The sequence below is a fragment of the Chionomys nivalis genome, chromosome 10, assembly GCF_950005125.1.
Source record: "Chionomys nivalis chromosome 10, mChiNiv1.1, whole genome shotgun sequence".
NCBI classification, from domain to species: domain Eukaryota; kingdom Metazoa; phylum Chordata; class Mammalia; order Rodentia; family Cricetidae; genus Chionomys; species Chionomys nivalis.
In genome coordinates, this window is record NC_080095.1 from 43,416,680 (window position 1) to 43,434,253 (window position 17,574).

Below are 17,574 nucleotides of genomic sequence, written 5' to 3' on the forward strand. Positions count from 1 at the left end.
ATCTCATTAGGAAAGGGAAGTAGAACGGACAGTTATAGATGGAGGTGGGCTGGAGCAAGAGGATCAAGTGGGGAAGGGGAGGAGAGAGGAGATGAAGTAGGGAATGTGGGAAGAAACATAAAATTAAGGGCCATTTTGGAGGTATGGAAACCTAATACAGTAGAAGCTTCCTAAAATGTATACATATATGAGAGCTATCTAAATGAAATCACTAAGTAATGGGGGAGACAGTGTTCCAATGGCCAGCTCGTCAACAGATGAAGCTTTCTGGAGCAGGATTGGATTACATCTAATTGAGTTGTTGGCCAAAGGGGTTCTATGGGACTCCCCAAACAACCCAGACTTTTCTCAAGACAAAAGGTTTCTCTCTACAAACTGGCAACAAGGGCCTATTGCTAAAGACAACATCTGCACAACTTATTGAATATGGAGATGTCAAGCTGGTGTCTACATAGAGCCTTCACCTCTAGGCTCTAGTGTCCCTGGTACTCTGTACGCTTCCAAAGAGATAAATAAACATAAATAAATCAAACCAACCACAAACCCTTGGATCTACAATGGCATCTTGCTAGATATGCTAGGACAATGGTGGTACCAAACTTGTGGAAGTAACCAACAGATATCCCCCTTGATTGAAGGCCCACTCCTCAAAATGGAACCCATACCTGACACTTTTGGGGTGATCAAGAACCAGAGATTAGATAGTTCAGGGACCTAAAGTAAAACCAAGTAATAATGCTCAAAAAAAAAAACAAAAAACAAAAAAAAAAAAAAAAAAAAAAAAAAAAACAGCAAACAGACAAAACAAAACCCGTAGTGATAAAATGACTCATAAAGACATTGTGATGTACTCATAGATCAGGGCCTTATCTGAGAAGCTTCCTCCCACAGCAGACGGGAACAAATACAGAGACCCACAACCAGGTAGTACGCAGAAAGAGAGAGACATTGAAACACTCACTCAGGCCTAAATGAGATGTCTCCATCAAATTCCTACCCTCAGAGGTCAGGAACCCCACAGGAGGAAGAAGAGGAGGCAGAAACAGTGAAAAGCCTGAAGGCATAGAGGACACCAAGAAACATGGCCCTTTCAATCAATAAGATCAAAGCTCACAGAGCAGACTGGAGCAGCATGCACAGGGCCTGCGCAATTCTGCATTAGCTCCTTTTCATGTCTGACTTCCAGTTTAGTGTTTTATGGGATTCCCGAGTGGACAAATGAGTGGGTCTCTGATTCTTCTGCCTTCTCTTGGGCTCTTTTCCTTCTGTTTGCCTTATCCAGCTCTGATGGGATAGTTTTCATTTCATCTTATTACATTTATTTTGTTATATTTTATGATTAAGCCTTAGAAGCCTGTACTTTTCCAACGGGAGACAGAAAAGGAGAGGATCTCCATGGGAGGGAATGGGGAGGAACTGAGAGCAAGAGGAAACCATAATCTGGATATATTATGTGAGAAAAGAATCTATTTTCAATAAAAGGACTGAAAAATGTCTCTTTTTCCTGTCTGTATTTTTGTTTTCTTTTCAGAATCGAAGTGCCCACAGGTGTGTGAGCTTTTGTCTGGGTCTTTAATTCAATGCCATTGATCAACACGTCTGGTTTTATGCCAATACCATGCTTTAAGAAATCCTAATATAGCTCTCTGTAGTACAATTTGAAATAGAGGATAGTGATACCCCAGCAGTTCTTTTGTTATTCAGGATGATTTTAGCTGTCCTGGATTTTTGTGTTTCCATAGGAAGCTGAAAATTGTTCTTTTTGTTTCTGTGAAGAATTGCACTGGGATTTGGTTGGGGACTGCATAAATCTTTCCATTGCTTTTGGCAGGATGGCCATTTTCACTAAACAAGTCCTACCAATCCATGAGCATGGGAGATCTTTCCATTTCCTGACGGCTTCTTCACTGTGTCGAGGTTTTATTATGGAAGTCTTTGACTTGCTGGGCCAGGGACACACAAGTTATTCTGTTTTGTTTTACTCGGAGGCTACTGGGAAAGGTGTTGCTCCCCTGAGTTTTCCCTCAGGCCGTTTGTCATTTGGGTGTCAGAGGCTACTGGTGTTTGTGCGCTCACTCTGTATCCTGCTACTCTGCTGAAAGCACTTAGCAGGTGTAGACATTTCCGGTAATTAGCATCTCTTATGCAGACAATCCTATCGGGTGCAAATAAAGAGACTTGACCTCTCCCTTTCCTATTTGATCTCCCGTAGGTGTCTTAATGCTCTAGCTAAGACTTCAAGTACTATAGTGAATGGTATCAAGAGAACGTGGGCGTTTTTGTTCCTGATTTTAATGAATAGGCTTTGAGTTTCTCTCTGTTTAGGTTGGTTTGGCTGTGGGCTTGTCATGTGTTGCCTTCAATATGTTGAGGTATGTTCCCTGTATCCCTAATATCTTCAAGACTTTTATCATGAAGGGATGTTGGGTTTTGTGAAAGGCCCTTTTTTTGCAGCTAATGAGATGATCATGTGGCTTTTGTGTTTCATTTTACTTAGGGGTATATTATGCTTATCAATTTTCATTTGTTGAACTGTCCCTGTATCTCTGGGATGAAGATCTCTTGATAATGGCGAATAATCTTTTTGACGCATTCTTGTCTTTGTTTGCAAGTATTTGACTGAGAAAATCTGAATGTATGTTCATGAAGGAAATTGGAGAGTAATTTTCTTTCTTTGTTGGGTCTTTGTATGGTTGAGGTATCAGGTTAATTATGGACTCATAAAAAGAGGCAGCAATGTCTCTTTTGTTTCCACTTTGCAGAAAATTTGAGGAGTATTGGCATATTTCTTTGAAGGTCTGGTAGAATTCTACACTGAATCTATATGGCTCCAGCTTTTTATCTCTTTTTTAAATTTTATTTTTTTTGTTTGGGAGACTTTAAATTACTGCTTCTATTTCTCTAGATCTGTTTAAATTGTTTAACTGATCTTTATTTAACTTTGGTAGATGGTATATACCAAAAAACGTATCCATTTCTTTTAGGTTTACAAGTTTGGTGAACTAAAGATTTCTAAAGTATGTCCTTAAGATTCTCTGGATTTCCTGTGTCTATTGTGATGTCCCTGTTTTGTCTCTAATTTTATTAGTATGAATTTCTTCTTTTCATCTTTTGTTTTATTTGGCTAAGGGTTTATTAATCTTACTGATTTTCTCAACCAACTCTTTATTTAATTGATTCTTATTTTTTCTTAGTATTATTTGTATGTTTTTTGCTTCTATTTTGTAAACTAACTGTAACCCTGAGTTTGATTATTTCTAAATATATACATGTGTGAAGACAATCTAAGTGAAATTGCCAAGTAATGGGGGAGACAGAGACCCAAACGGGACATCTCTTTTCACCATAGTTACATAGAATTAAGCTGTTGGACAAAGGTGCCCTACTGGAACCTCCCAACAACACACGCTATTGCTAACACAATAGGTTGTTCTCCACAAACTGACAATTAAGCCCCGTTGCTAAAGACAACACACATATCTCATCAGACACAGCAAAGAGAAGCTGTCGCCTCCCTGAAGACTTCACCCCTACACACTTGTGTTCATGGTACTGAAAGGCACTCTGGATGCTACCAGGGAGAAAGGTAAACACCAAACCGTTTAATCCTCTTTGATCTATAATGATGACTTACCTGCCAGATTCTCTAGTGCAGCAGTGGAATGATTCTTGCGGTAGTAACCAGTTACTATTGCACTGGATTTAAAGCCCACTCCCCAAAATGGAACCCGTTTCTGACACTGCTAAGGTGGCCAAGAACCTGAGACCAGATGGGCCAGGGCCTAGGGAAAAGCCAAATACGATTGCTCTGCTAAAGGAGCACAATAATAAAACGACTCTTAATGACATTCTGATATACTCATAGCTCAGTGCCTTACTCAGCCGTCATCAGAGACGCTTCCTCCTGCAGCAGACAGGAGCAAATACAGAGACCACAGCTGGGCAATGAGCAGGGAACCTTGGAATACTTAGTCCTCTTCTCAGAGCTCAGAGAAATCTGAATACAAGGAGGGAGAAGGAGTGTAAGAGCTAAGTGGGATTCGGGGCACCAAGGAAGCAAGGCCTTCTATACACAGAGACTGGCAGCCTGCACTGAACCTACACAGGCCTGCGGCAGATGGGGTCACAGTGCTGATAGAAGAGGACACAATGCCCCATTCCTAACCCAGAAGTTATCTCTAATTGATAACTACTCACGAATGAAAAATTAGTGCTAACAGAGTCTCTCATAAGGTCAGACCACATGCCCAGCTGTAATGTCCAACACAAAATGAACTTAATGGCATATTTGGAGGTTTTTTCATTTCATAACGTCTTATCAGGGACTCTTGTATTTTTCTTTCTTCCTTTCTTTTTTTAACCTTAAAGGTCTTTTGTATAATACGTACATATGTGATATACACACATGTACGTATTATATACATATTAGATTCCAGTTTTGAGTTTTTACTGGATTTCTGTGGGTATGATTCTTTCTTACCATCTCTCAATTTCACTATCTCCACAAGTGTGCTGGCTTCTTGTGTGCCCGTTTGTCACCTTACCCCTTAAGACAAACAAGCAAAACCAATCAGTCAAGTCCCTCTAGGAAGACCAGTGTAGGAGGTCAATTGTTAGGAAGCATGTGTGATGATGCGCAGCCGCAAAACATTTTTTTTAAAAATTTATTTATTTATTATGTGTACAATATTCTGTCTGTGTGCATGCCTGCTGGCCAGAAGAGGGCACCAGACCTCATTACAGATGGTTGTGAGCCACCATGTGGTTGCTGGGAATTGAACTCAGGACCTTTGGAAGAGCAGGCAATGCTCTTAACCGCTGAGCCATCTCTCCAGCCCTGCAAAACCTTTTAATACGATTTGTGTGTTTCTCTGTGTCCCTTAACATGCACTGTGTGTAAAAATAAGACTAACAGCTACATGCCAAATACAGCAATTTACTTTTAGTCTGGATCCTGAGGTCTCCTGCCCCATCCTCATTGGTTGAGACCTTATGAATTGGGGAGGGGAGTCAAGAAGCTGCCCTAATGGCACTGAGCTGAACAGAAAATTCTCAACAGAAGAAGTTCGAATGGCCAAAAGACATTTAAGGTCATGCTCAACTTCCTTAGCGATCAGGGAAATGCAAATCAAGACAACTTTAAGATACCATCTTACACCTGTCAGAATGGCTAAAATCAAAAACACCAATGATAGCCTTTGCTGGAGAGGTTGTGAAGAAAGGGGTACACTCATTCATTGCTGGTGGGAATGCAAACTTGTGCAACCACTTCGGAAAGCAGTGTGGGGGTTTCTCAGGAAATTCGGGATCAACCTACCCCTGGACCCAGCAATACCACTCTTGGGAATATACCCAAGAAACGCCCTATCATACAACAAAAGTATATGCTCAACTATGTTCATAGCAGCATTGTTTGTAATAGCCAGAACCTGGAAACAACCTAGATGCCCTTCAATGGAAGAATGGATGAAGAAAGTATGGAATATATACATATTAGAGTACTACTCAGCAGTAAAAAACAATGACTTCCTGAATTTCGCATGCAAATGGACAGAAATAGAAAACACTATCCTGAGTGAGGTAAGCCAGACCCAAAAAGAGGAACATGGGATGTACTCACTCATAATGGGTTTCTAGTCATAAATAAAGGACATTGAGCCTATAATTCGTGATCCTAGAGAAGCTAAATAAGAAAGTGAACCCAAAGAAAAACATATAGTCATCCTCCTGGATATTAACCTTCATCAGGCGATGAAAGGAGACAGAGACAGAGACCCACATTGGAGCACCAGACTGAAATCTCAAGGTCTAAACCAGGAGCAGAAGGAGAGAGAGCACGAGCAAGGAACTTAGGACCACGAGGGGTGCACCCACACACTGAGACAATGGGGATGTTCTATCGGGAACTCACCAAGACCAGCTGGCCTGGGTCTGAAAAAGTATGGGATAAAACCGGACTCGCTGAACATAGGGGACAATGAGGACTACTGAGAACTCAAGAACAATGGCAATGGGTTTTTGATCCTACTGCACGTACTGGCTTTGTGGGAGCCTAGGCAGTTTGGATGCTCACCTTACTAGACCTGGATGGAGGTGGGTGGTCCTTGGACTTCCCATAGGGCAGGGAACCCTGATTGCTCTTCGAGCTGACAAGGGAGGGGGACTTGATCGGGGGAGGGGGAGGGAATTGGGAGGCGGTGGCGGGGAGGAGGCAGAAATCTTTAATAAATAAATAAAAATAAAAATAAATAAAAACTAAAAATAAATAAGTAAAAAAACCACAAAAAAAAAAGAAGCTGCCCTAACTGTAGCACAATAGTGTTTAATCCAGGAAACAGCCCAATGGGACATAATCTGAGCTTTTCTGACCACAGTTTCTCTCTGGGCTAGATTCTTTGGTGCCACTGGAGCCTAGAGGCCAGTCTGTAACATTACAAAGCAGGTCTGTGTGGAGACAATTCCTATGTATATTAATCAATATAAAAACTACTCCACAGAGCCTACTTATGAAGTGAACAACTCCATTAGTGTGCAGTTCTGGGGACAGGGCATCCAGCGGGTGGACAGGGTGTCCAGGAGTTGTAGTAAGGACTTGGTGAAAGTCGGTCCTTAGCTGCATCATTTTATGCTGTAGGGGAAATGGGAAGATTCAGGGTGGGGCAAACAATTGGTTACCTTGCTGGGCAAGAGCAAAGAGAGGGGGGTAGTAGACTTGCTCCTTTTGACTCTCCTCTCTGGCAAGCTCAAGGGGTCATATTGAGAACTACCTTCTGTGAGTAGGTCCCCAGGATCTAAGGCTCTCTCACTAGGCTCCACCTCTCAAAGGTTCCCAGCCACACCTGCTAAGGACCAAGCTGCCAAGACATGGCTCTTTGGCTCTGACACAAACCATGTCTAAGCCATAATACTGCATTATGCTGAATTGAAATTAAGATACAGAATGATTGCTTCTGACTGGTATCGGGCACACTAAGTTGATATGTGTATAATTAACTAAACTTAGACACCCCAATAACAGTTTTCCTCCCAGATTGTGGTATTTGGATATTTATTTTCTTGGCAATTTTATGCACGTCTGATTTCCGCACATACTGCTTTCAGAATTGGGTAAAATAAAATCATTAGTGGAGTGTTTTCTTTTGGTGATGAGTGTCACCCGAGCAGATGCTGTTATAACAGCTGACCTAAGCCCCAACGTGGGGAGCCGTAAACTTTTCAAGGGCAGTTCTCTTGTCTTCAAGCGGTGGGTTGCTCAGCAGGCATGGGAACATGACTGATCGATCAGCCTCGGAAGCTGTGTGCTGACTTCCTGAGGAAGAGGCTGCCCAGGAGCCTGGAGTCTGTCATGTCTGGCCCAATGCTGCTCTTACACCTCTGTGGAAATTATCAGATGAATCACCGTGCTCCTGAACAGAACGTCCTGTACAATTATCGTGGATCAATCAAAATAAAGTAACACTTAAAAAAGAAAAAGCACAGTGATTCAAGAAGACACTTTATTACTGCAGCTTTATTTCCTTGAAACTGTGGACAAAGGCAATAGACAGAGGGCTCCTTTCCCTTGGAAAAATAGCAGCCTGCCATTAGGAAGAGGAGCGATCAAGCCTGGTGAAAAAAGGGTATATTATCTTAGGAAGAAAAAATACAGGACGGTAGGCTGTGTGGCTTCACCAGCAGTCAGAGCTGGGTGTCTCTCTCCACCTCAGCTCTATCAGTGATGACTGCTTTTTATCCACGGGACACAGCCGCAGCCGCTCCTCTGCCTCACAATGCACAATGTTTGATTCCATTCTAGTCAGCACACAATTGTCACCTCTGTAGAGAGACCTCTGAAAGACGGGCAGAGAGGCTTCCAATAGAAAGCGAGTTCGGGATGACGTGACGCAAGCGTCACAGACTGAGGTGGCCTAAACAACAGTCTCAAGTCCAAGATGAAAGTGCTGGCTTCTGTTGCTTCTGTTGGGGGGATACCTGGTTTTCAGAGCGGCACCATCTGTCTCTGTCCTCATAGGAAGAGGGGAGAAATAGCTTGTTCCCTTCCTTTCCTCATAACAGCACCGGTTTCATCACCGAGGCTCTATTTCATGTCCTCCTCCAAACCGAAATCTCTCTCCAAGGCTACATCTCCAAAGAGAATTCCTTAATGGCCTCTCTCTATAGCTAAATTTCCTCCATGACGGTATCCTCACTGTGGTCACTCTCTGAAGCCTTACCTGGCCGGAGCTTCTGTCACAGTGCTTATTTGCACCTTAAGCTCATGAATATAAACCTTAGTTCACTGTTTACTGTCCTCCATTGTCACAGACACACAGTGAGGGGAGGGACTTTCTTGTGTTTTCTGAATATATAATATATATAATGTATAATCAAAACCTATACCCCATAGGCAATTCCACAATGAATGAAGGGATGAATGGAAGGGTGGATGAACAAATCACACACCCCTAGGCCCCATCACATATGAGGTGGGTTTGTGCCTGCCTTCTTGCCTCTCATCAAAGTGAGATGCTCGGGTGAATGGGTGGCAGATCATGCTGGGTGATACCATGTTTGCCCCCTCTACCGCATCAGCAGGACACACAGCAGTCATCTCTCCTTCCTATTCTTTCATTATTATTGTCATTGTCAACAACAGCTTCATCATCATCATCATCATCATCATCATCATCATCATCATTTTTAATTTAAATAGAATTAACACCACTTTCCCCTCTATTTCTGCCCTCCAACGTTTCCCAGGTCTCCTCCCTCAAAACCCTCTCATGCTCTTCACTCTTAAAGTGATAGTCTCTTTTTGATTATTATGATTATGTATGTGCATATAAAATACAACCTTCAAGGCCTGTTGTTGTTGGTGTAAATGTGCTTTCAAGGCTGACCACTCTGCACTGGACAACATTAAAGAGCTTCATTTCTGGGAGATGCTAATTCTCCTTCTCCCAGAAATAACTAGACCCCTGTAGCTCTTGGCTTAGAGGTGGGACCAGTGAGCATTTCCCCCTTCCACCCTAACATGTCGAGTGATAGTGCCATTGTCATGGTCTTGCTTACATAGCTATTTCTAGGAGAGACTGTTTCACTGAGGACTTCCTGGTGTTTTGAATATCACAGCAAACTCCATTGGACAAAATAGATCAATGGATCAAGAAGCTTACAGAACACCAAATAGACAAGACCAAAAACGTCTCCTCACCACATAATAATCAAAACACTAAACGTACAGAATAAAGAAATACTATTAAGAGCTGCAAAGGAAAAAGACCAAGTAATGTATAAACACAGATCTATCAGAATAACACCTGCGTCCTCAATGGAGACTCTGAAACCCAGAAGGTCCTAGACAGATGCTATGTAGACAATAAGAGATCACAGATGCCAGCCCAGACTACTATACCCAGCGAAACTTTCAATCACTATAGAGAAAACACGATATTCCATGACAAACCCGGATTTAAACAACACCTAGCCACAAATCCAGCCCTACAGAAAACTCTAGAAGGAAAACTCCAGCCCAAGTAAATTAGCCACACCCAGGAAAACACAGGTAATAGATAATCCTACACCAGCAAATAACAAAGAAGGGAAACACACACAACCATAAAAAAAAAAGAGGATAAAGAATTACTAGTCATCAATATCCCTTAGTATCAGTGGACTCAATAGAAAGGATATGAAAACTGGATCCATCCTTCTGCTGCATATAAGAAACACAGCTTAACTTCAAAGACAGAAACTAACTCAGAGTAAATGATTGGGAAAAGACTTTCTAATCAAACAAACCAAAGAAGCAAGCCAGTGTAGCTATCCTAATATCTAACAAATTAGACTTCAACCCAAAATTATTCAAAAGAGATGGAGAAGAACATTTCATGTTCATTACAGGAAAAAAAATCCATCAAGATGAAGTCTCAATTCTGAACATTTATGCCCCAAATACAAGGGCACCCACCTTTGTAAAAATAGTGGGAGACTTCAACACTCCCCTCTCACCAATGGCAGGTCTGCCAGACATAAATTTAGCAGAGAAATAAGGAAACTAACAGATGTTATGAATCAAATGGGAAACAACCCAAACCCAGTATACAATCTCTGTGAGTTCCTATTCAGTGATGTCCGGAGCTCTTACAGCCGGAAATTCATGGCTATGGGATGCTTCTGCTAACTATGACAAGCAAGGGAGCTTAACGAGCTATTGTTCCTTTTAGTCCTTCAGCCAGAGTGTTCCTGATAAAGGACAAAGACAAAAAATAGCACAAGTGCCTAAAGTTAGGCAGTCACCTTAGCTCTGGAAGCCTTGGTCATCAATGCTCTCCTTTCCATATTATTATGAACGGCTTGGCCCTTGCTTGAAAAGAACTCTCTTAAAGGGGAAAGCACTGAGATGTTCCCGCCTCATGGATCCCCAAGATAGAAGTAAAAATTAGGCATGTCTTTACATATATGCCAAGGGCTAGATGTACACTCTTGCTAGGGTGTGCCTTATTACATTCAGACATCACTGGTAGTAACCAATACACGCATTTTACTTCTTAAAATACACAATGCCAGGGTCTTGGGAAGAGGCATTTAATGAAAATTTCATTTCAAAAGGCCCCAGATATTTGGTTTAATTAAAACACATAAAGTTCTCCTCAAATAACTCCTCTGAAAATTCCAATAAATAACCCCCTACATACGTTTCTGTTTTGTCCCAGATCTTATTTTAAACAGTTGAGGCTTGTCTCCATAGGGCTGGAGGCTAACTTCAGGGCGCATGCTTTCCTGAGACTCAGTGAGCATAGATTGCCCCATGGCTCGGAAGTGTTCCTCAGATGACAGGACTCGTTTCTAACACAGCTTCCACCAGAGAAAGAAGTCAAGTGCCCAGGCCATCAAACACAGCTGTAAGCTACTGCCCTGAAGGGTTTTTCTAACTGTTGATTTGTCTATTTTTCTGGGTTTACACTTTGGAAGCCCACATAAATGTCTCCACTTAAAAAGAATACCACAGTGGCAAACCCTAGACAATCACCACAACAAATGAATTAGTCTCGAAGATTTCCCACCTCTCTCACATACTTTTGATCAGAGGGTTTGACTCCTCAGCCCCTGTGGGCACCGGTTTCTTGCATGGAACTGTGAGTGGTAGGTGATTTCTATTCTGACATTCTCCTGGCACACCTGACTGGCACATTCGAGTCTAATTCTCCTGCCTCCTGGACTCTTCTAGAGACCGATTGTTTTTGCACCTGTCCGTTCTCAGAGAGATAAGATTCAAAAATGTCACATTCCCATTAAATTCAGAAACTCAAAAATACATCCATTTTTCTATCATCCAACTTAGCTTTATAAGTTTTAGTCAATACAATAAAAGTGAGACGACCATTATAAATATGGAAAAACAACAAATTTAAAATTTTTAGTTTAAAGGGGTAATTTCTTAAAGCAATTGAGGAATTTTGCTTTGGACCCACATTTCCTCATCGGTAGATCTGGTGTGATGGCATCAACTACACAGAATGATCATGAAATGTAATGTGTGGACAATGCTTATCTCATTGTTAGTTGACCATCAACACCAGAGCTTATTGTTGAAGGGATCATATGAAGTGATTGGATACAGAATCAAATGTGGAAATTCATAATTTTAATGAACAGATATTTAAGTGTCAGGAGGATTAAATTTTGCTTTTAATAAAGACCAGAACTGAAAAACACACTACAAAGACTCTCACAAGAAAAGAAAAGGACAGCAAAGTTGAAGAGAAAAATCATCAGTATGATAAAAAGGTCAACAACAGCAGAGAACTATCCAGCAAGGAAATTGAGATTTTGAAAGAAATAATAGAAATGTGGAAATGAAAAACACAACTGATGATGGAAGTTACAAAATAATCCCACACTAGTTCAGAATTATGTATAATAAAGGGTTATTTATTTAAGGGTAGACTCACAGATCACAGTCCTATCACAATCCTCTGCACGAATGGGGAACAAGAACAGAATCTAGCAGCCAGAAGCAAGAGAGCAGGAGAGCACATGCTATACAGCTGCATTTATAGTATAGAGATTACACCCAAGTATTCTGGTATCTTAAAGGCTATTGACTGAAGGAGCTCCCACAGCATCTCTCTCTCCATTTTGTTTAAATAAGAGAATTCCAAACCCATTAAAAAACTATACACACTAGGAACAGATATCAAGTATAAGATTAGAATTACAACCAGCATAAACAATATTAAGCAAGAAACAGATGTTAAATATTTTAATAAACATTCTATCCTAAGTCATCTAAGTCTTGTAATGACTTGGCTAGATTATAAGAGGAAGTAACTACGACTATCTAATTTTCAACCGCACTTAAGGCCTGAGAAGGGAGATAACATTACTTGAGTAGGCAGGAAGCGTAATCAAGCAGTTTCCAAAATGTTCAGTAGATGACAGAGATAATTGGCTGCCTGAACAATCATATTTGCAATGTTGAAGCAACCAACTTTGGCTAAGACCTAGAGTAACTGACACCATTTTCAGAGGCAGGAAAATTTTCAGAACTATCTTACCCTGTCCTGGAAAGGTTTGGCAGCCTTTTTCTTATATCCTTCTAGTCCAGTCCAGATATCATTCACTTTGTTAGTGGTCAAGGCATGGGTAGTTCCTTACCCAAAGGCCAGTTGGGCAAGAAGAAAACAAAACTCCAAGTAGAGTGTCTTCAGTGCTCAACACTCTCTCAGGAATAAATTGGTGCGCCAGGAGCAATTGTGTTTCACATCAACAGAATCATAAGTTATTTAAATGTCATATGCTACATATCTTTGAAGTGGTTGAAGATTACCTATCTCTGCAGAATATAATCTCTATGTATCTAAAGAACCTATTAATCTGACTAAAAGTATAACAAATATGAATGAGTATTGACCTATAATACTTAATACCTATATAACTTAAACAACTGTGCAGTAAAGGAGGACAATGACCTCAAAATGTAAACAATGTATAAGTATCTTGATCAGAGTTAGAAATGTATATTGCAATATAATAAATATGTCCTAAAATTTTATCAATATTCAAAATATCCTAAGCAGAGGTAGAAACATGAATGCATATAATCTGACAAAATAACTTTGTATAGGTGTACAAATATTGTAAATAGAAATAGCATATCCAATACAACAAATATGACTTTAACTTGTATCAATATACAAAAATCTATACCAATGTAAATTGTCTATAAGTAATAGCTCACAAGAATTTACTCTATTGCTCACTATTATTACTATTAGTGTGAGTAAGTTCACACTAATCTACCTATTATCCCATTTAGTTTTCTGTCTTTTTTTATTTATTTTTTATGAGATCTCTGGGCCTACATAATTTCTACCCAAACCCTATATGAGTAATAATAAGCCCCCAAATGGTGTTCCTAGCCCTGAGGTCAAACTTTGTTGGGAGAGGGTATACCATCTTCTAGGATTGCTTCCAGCTGTCACGGGGTGAAGTTCTTTCTTTGAGATCCTGTAAAAGTAAAATGATGGTTAAGTTTCAAGATTGCTGCTTTGTATAATTGCAAATGGTCTCTGAGGAGTCGATAAGGTTTTACTGAAATTCTTATTTGGAGTTCTATCCAAAATGTTGTAAGAAGGTACACCATTTCAGCAGCTGGTACCCAAAAACCAGTCTCATAGTATTGCTATCAGCACCATGATGTCATATTGACCAGATGGAGTCATTGTGGGGCCCCATATTCTTCAAAGATTGCTGCAGGAAAATCTACTGTTCATTGCAGAAAATTTCAACGTTATTCATATAGACATATACTCAATGAAAGATATAATATAGATAAAATGGGCATAGAGAAAAGTAAAATATTGCCTTAAAATCTATCTTCTTTCTGTCTTATACCAGATGGCTCCTGAAATGAGACAGAAATTCTGAATTTTTTTTACAACATGCTTGGATTTAGAGAAGGATCGCCATTGTCCAACTCCAAAGCCAGCTCTGATTTTTAAGTAGAGATGTATACATGTCCAGATAATCAAATTTTACTGTGCTTTTTTTCTATTTGCTTGTTGATTATTTCTGGATAGCTATCTTTTCTTCTTTAGGCATCTAGATGCCCAAAGTCTCTTGACTCTTTGAAGATGAGTAGTTTTCTGCAAAGACAAGAACAGAACCCTGCCCCCTAGTGCTTATGAGTGTTGAGGGAGCTGCGGGCTGCGTTCCTGCCACCCCAGCTCCCGGTTGCCTGGCTAGCTTATGCCCCAAAATAACGACACACAAACTGTATTCATATAAATACTGCTTGGCCCATTTCTATTAATGTGTGTAGCACCACGAGTTACACTTACCAGGAAGATTCTAGCCTATGCCCATCCTGGGTCGGAGCTTCATCGTGTCTGCCCTGGGGATCAGCGGCATGGCGTCTGAGCTCACTTCCCTTCTTCCCAGCATTCTGTTCTGTTTACTCCGCCTACCTAATTTTCTGTCCTATCAGGGCCAAGGCAGTTTCTTTATTTAACCAATGACCTTCCTCCATCATATGAGGTTTTCTTATCACCTGTATGATTGCCACCTCTGTGGATGAGCTGTCATTTCTCTTTCTCAGGAGGTTTCTCTTTTTCAAACCAAATGTCTATTAATTTTGATGATATCCATAGCTTTTCTTCTCATGTGGAAACAGGAGTGAAACCCTTTCTTCAATGTAGCACATCTCCTGGCTTCCATGGTGAGATCAACACATTCTTGAAACACACTGGTTGATTTAATTTCACAAGTTTTTTCTATTATCCAATGTCTCTCTGCTGCTGTTATTCCTTGCTCATTAGCATTAAGAAGATTCAAGGTTAACAAAGCATTATGCAATCTGTTTCTGGGGGTATTTTACATACCTTTCTGTTTGTTTAGCATATCCTTTATAGTTCAATTTGATCTTTCTACAACTGCCTGACCTGAAGGATTGTTTGGTATACCTGTAATATGCTTTATATTATAATAAGCAAAAAACTGTTTCATTTTCTTAGACACATATGCTGGACCATTGTCTGTCTTTATTTGTGCAGGTATACCCATGATGGTCATAACTTTTAATACATGCATGGTTATTGAATAGCCTTTTCTGAGCTCAAGGCAGTTGCCCATTGAAAACCTGAAAAAGTGTCAATGATGTGGTTGTACATGTTTTAATTTTCCAAATTCTGTAAAGTAGAACACATCCATCTGACAGATTTAATTCATTTGAGTAACTTCTGTCCCTGTATGTAATAGAAAACTCTTTCTTTAAACCTTTGCTATTGACATGGTTTTTTTTTGAAATTCTGAGGCTTTCAGCATATTTTCAATCAATTATCAATCAATTTCTGCATTACCTTGTGCTTAAGGACCAGGCAGACCCGTATGGGATCGGATGTGTGTTATGTATATGGAACAAAGCCTATTCCTGATTATATCTTGAACCTGAATAAATAATTAAGTCAATTCTGTATCATCTTGTATAAAATCAACAGTTTCAATATGCAAGACAACTCTTTCTGAATATTGTGAATCAGTAACTATATTGAGAGGTTCTTTAACATCCCTTAGTACCATGAGAATAGCATATAACTCTGCCTTTTGAACAGAATTATAAGGGCTTTGTTCCACCTTACTTAATTCTTCTCATTTGTAACCTGCTTTTCCTGATTTATTTGGATAAGTATAGAATGTACAGGCTCCAGTTATTGGTGTGTCATGTACAACTTGGGGAAGAATCCAAATAGTTCTCTTTATAAGGTTAATTCTAACACTCATGGGATAATTGCTATTAATTTCTCTCAGAAAATTAGCACAAGCTCTTTGCCATGGTTCATTGTCTTCCCATAGTTTTTAATTTCATCAATAGTAAAGGGCACTATAATCTCTGCTGGGTCTCTACTTGCTAGTTGACAAAGTCTCAATTTTCCTTTTATAATTAATTCAGAAGCTTTTTTCCACATGAGTTTTTAATTTTTTACTTGGTTTATGTGGTAAAATGATCCATTCTAAGAAATATCTTCCCGATGCATTAAAATTCCTGTAGGGGAAATTCTGGGAGGCAATATGACTAGAATACAATTAAGATTTAGATTCACTCTATCTACATGTGCCTCCTGTAATTTCTCTTAAATGACTGTCAATTCTTTTTCTGCTTCAGCTGTTAATTACCTGGGACTATTTAAGTCTTTGTCACCATCTAATGTTTTGTTTAAGTAAATTATTAGATCAGGTATTATCCCAATAGCCAGTCATAGACTGGAAACGCCATAGAATAATCTGTGGAAGTCATTAAGAGTCCTCAATTTGTCCCTCCTAATTTGTGCCTTTTGTGTTCTAATATTTTGTAAACCTATTTTGTAACTTAGGTAATCGATAGAATCTCCTCTCTTTATTTTTAGGAGCAATATGTCGTCCCCATTTAGGCAGAACTTTCTTTAATTCTTCAAACATTCTTCCTAATGTATCGACATTTGAGTCAGATAACAAAATAACATACATGAAACGATAAATTATAGACTTAGGAAATTGCTTTTGTATTATTTCTAATGGTTGACTTACAAAGTATTGGCAAGGGGTGGGGCTATTGAGCATTCCCTGTAGGAAGTTTGTCCACTGGTATCTCCTAGTAGGCTGAGAATTATTATAAGCAGGCACTGTGAAAGCAAATTTTTTCAGTCCTTTTCTTGTAAAGGTATAGTGAAGAAACAAATTTTAAGTCAATAACTATAAGAGACCACCCTTTTGGTAATAGAAAAGACAGAGTAATTCCAGATTTGTAGAGGACCCATAGGTTTAGTAATGTTGTTGACAGCTCTTAGATCTGTCACCATTCTCCATTTTCCAGATTTCTTTTTAACAACAAATACAGGAGAATCCCAAGGGCTGGTAGCTTCTTCAATATGGCGAGCATCTAGTTGCTCCTGTACCAGCTGTTCTAAAGCCTGCATTCTTCTGCTAAAGGCCATTGTTTAACCCATATGGTTTTCTCAGTTAATCATTTTAAAGGCAGGGCCATTATTACCTCTGAAAGTTTGCTAGTTGCTTTGTGTTCTTGTACAGCCTGAATAGCCGGTGACCTTTGTTCATAATATCTTACAATATCCTTCCCAGAAACATGAGTTTTGTGACTGCAGCAATGTTAACCTGGGTATTCCATTGCTGCAATAGGTCATGGACCCATAAATCCAGTGCAGTATTAGCTGTATATGGCCTCAGCCTTCCTTTTTGTCCTTCTGGCCCAATGCATTCAACCCATTTCATGTTTTGTTTCACTTGAGATAGGGTTCCAATTCCTAGGAATTGAATATCTGCCTCTTGAAGAGGCCAATTCAGATTCTAAGATTCTGGAGTAATGATACGTCCACACCCATGTCTAGTAACCCCTCAATTGCAATGTCATTTTTATGTACTTAGCTTTGGTCTTTGAGCATTTATAGAAGTCTGCCAAAATAAATGTTTCTTATTTCCTACTGGAGTTTTTGATTCATCCTCCATGTCTATTCTATCATCCAGAACAGAATGGTTGTTTACAGTAGGCACTGGGTTGTTTAATTTTCCTGGTGAGATGTGTTCTCAGTGATTGGGAAT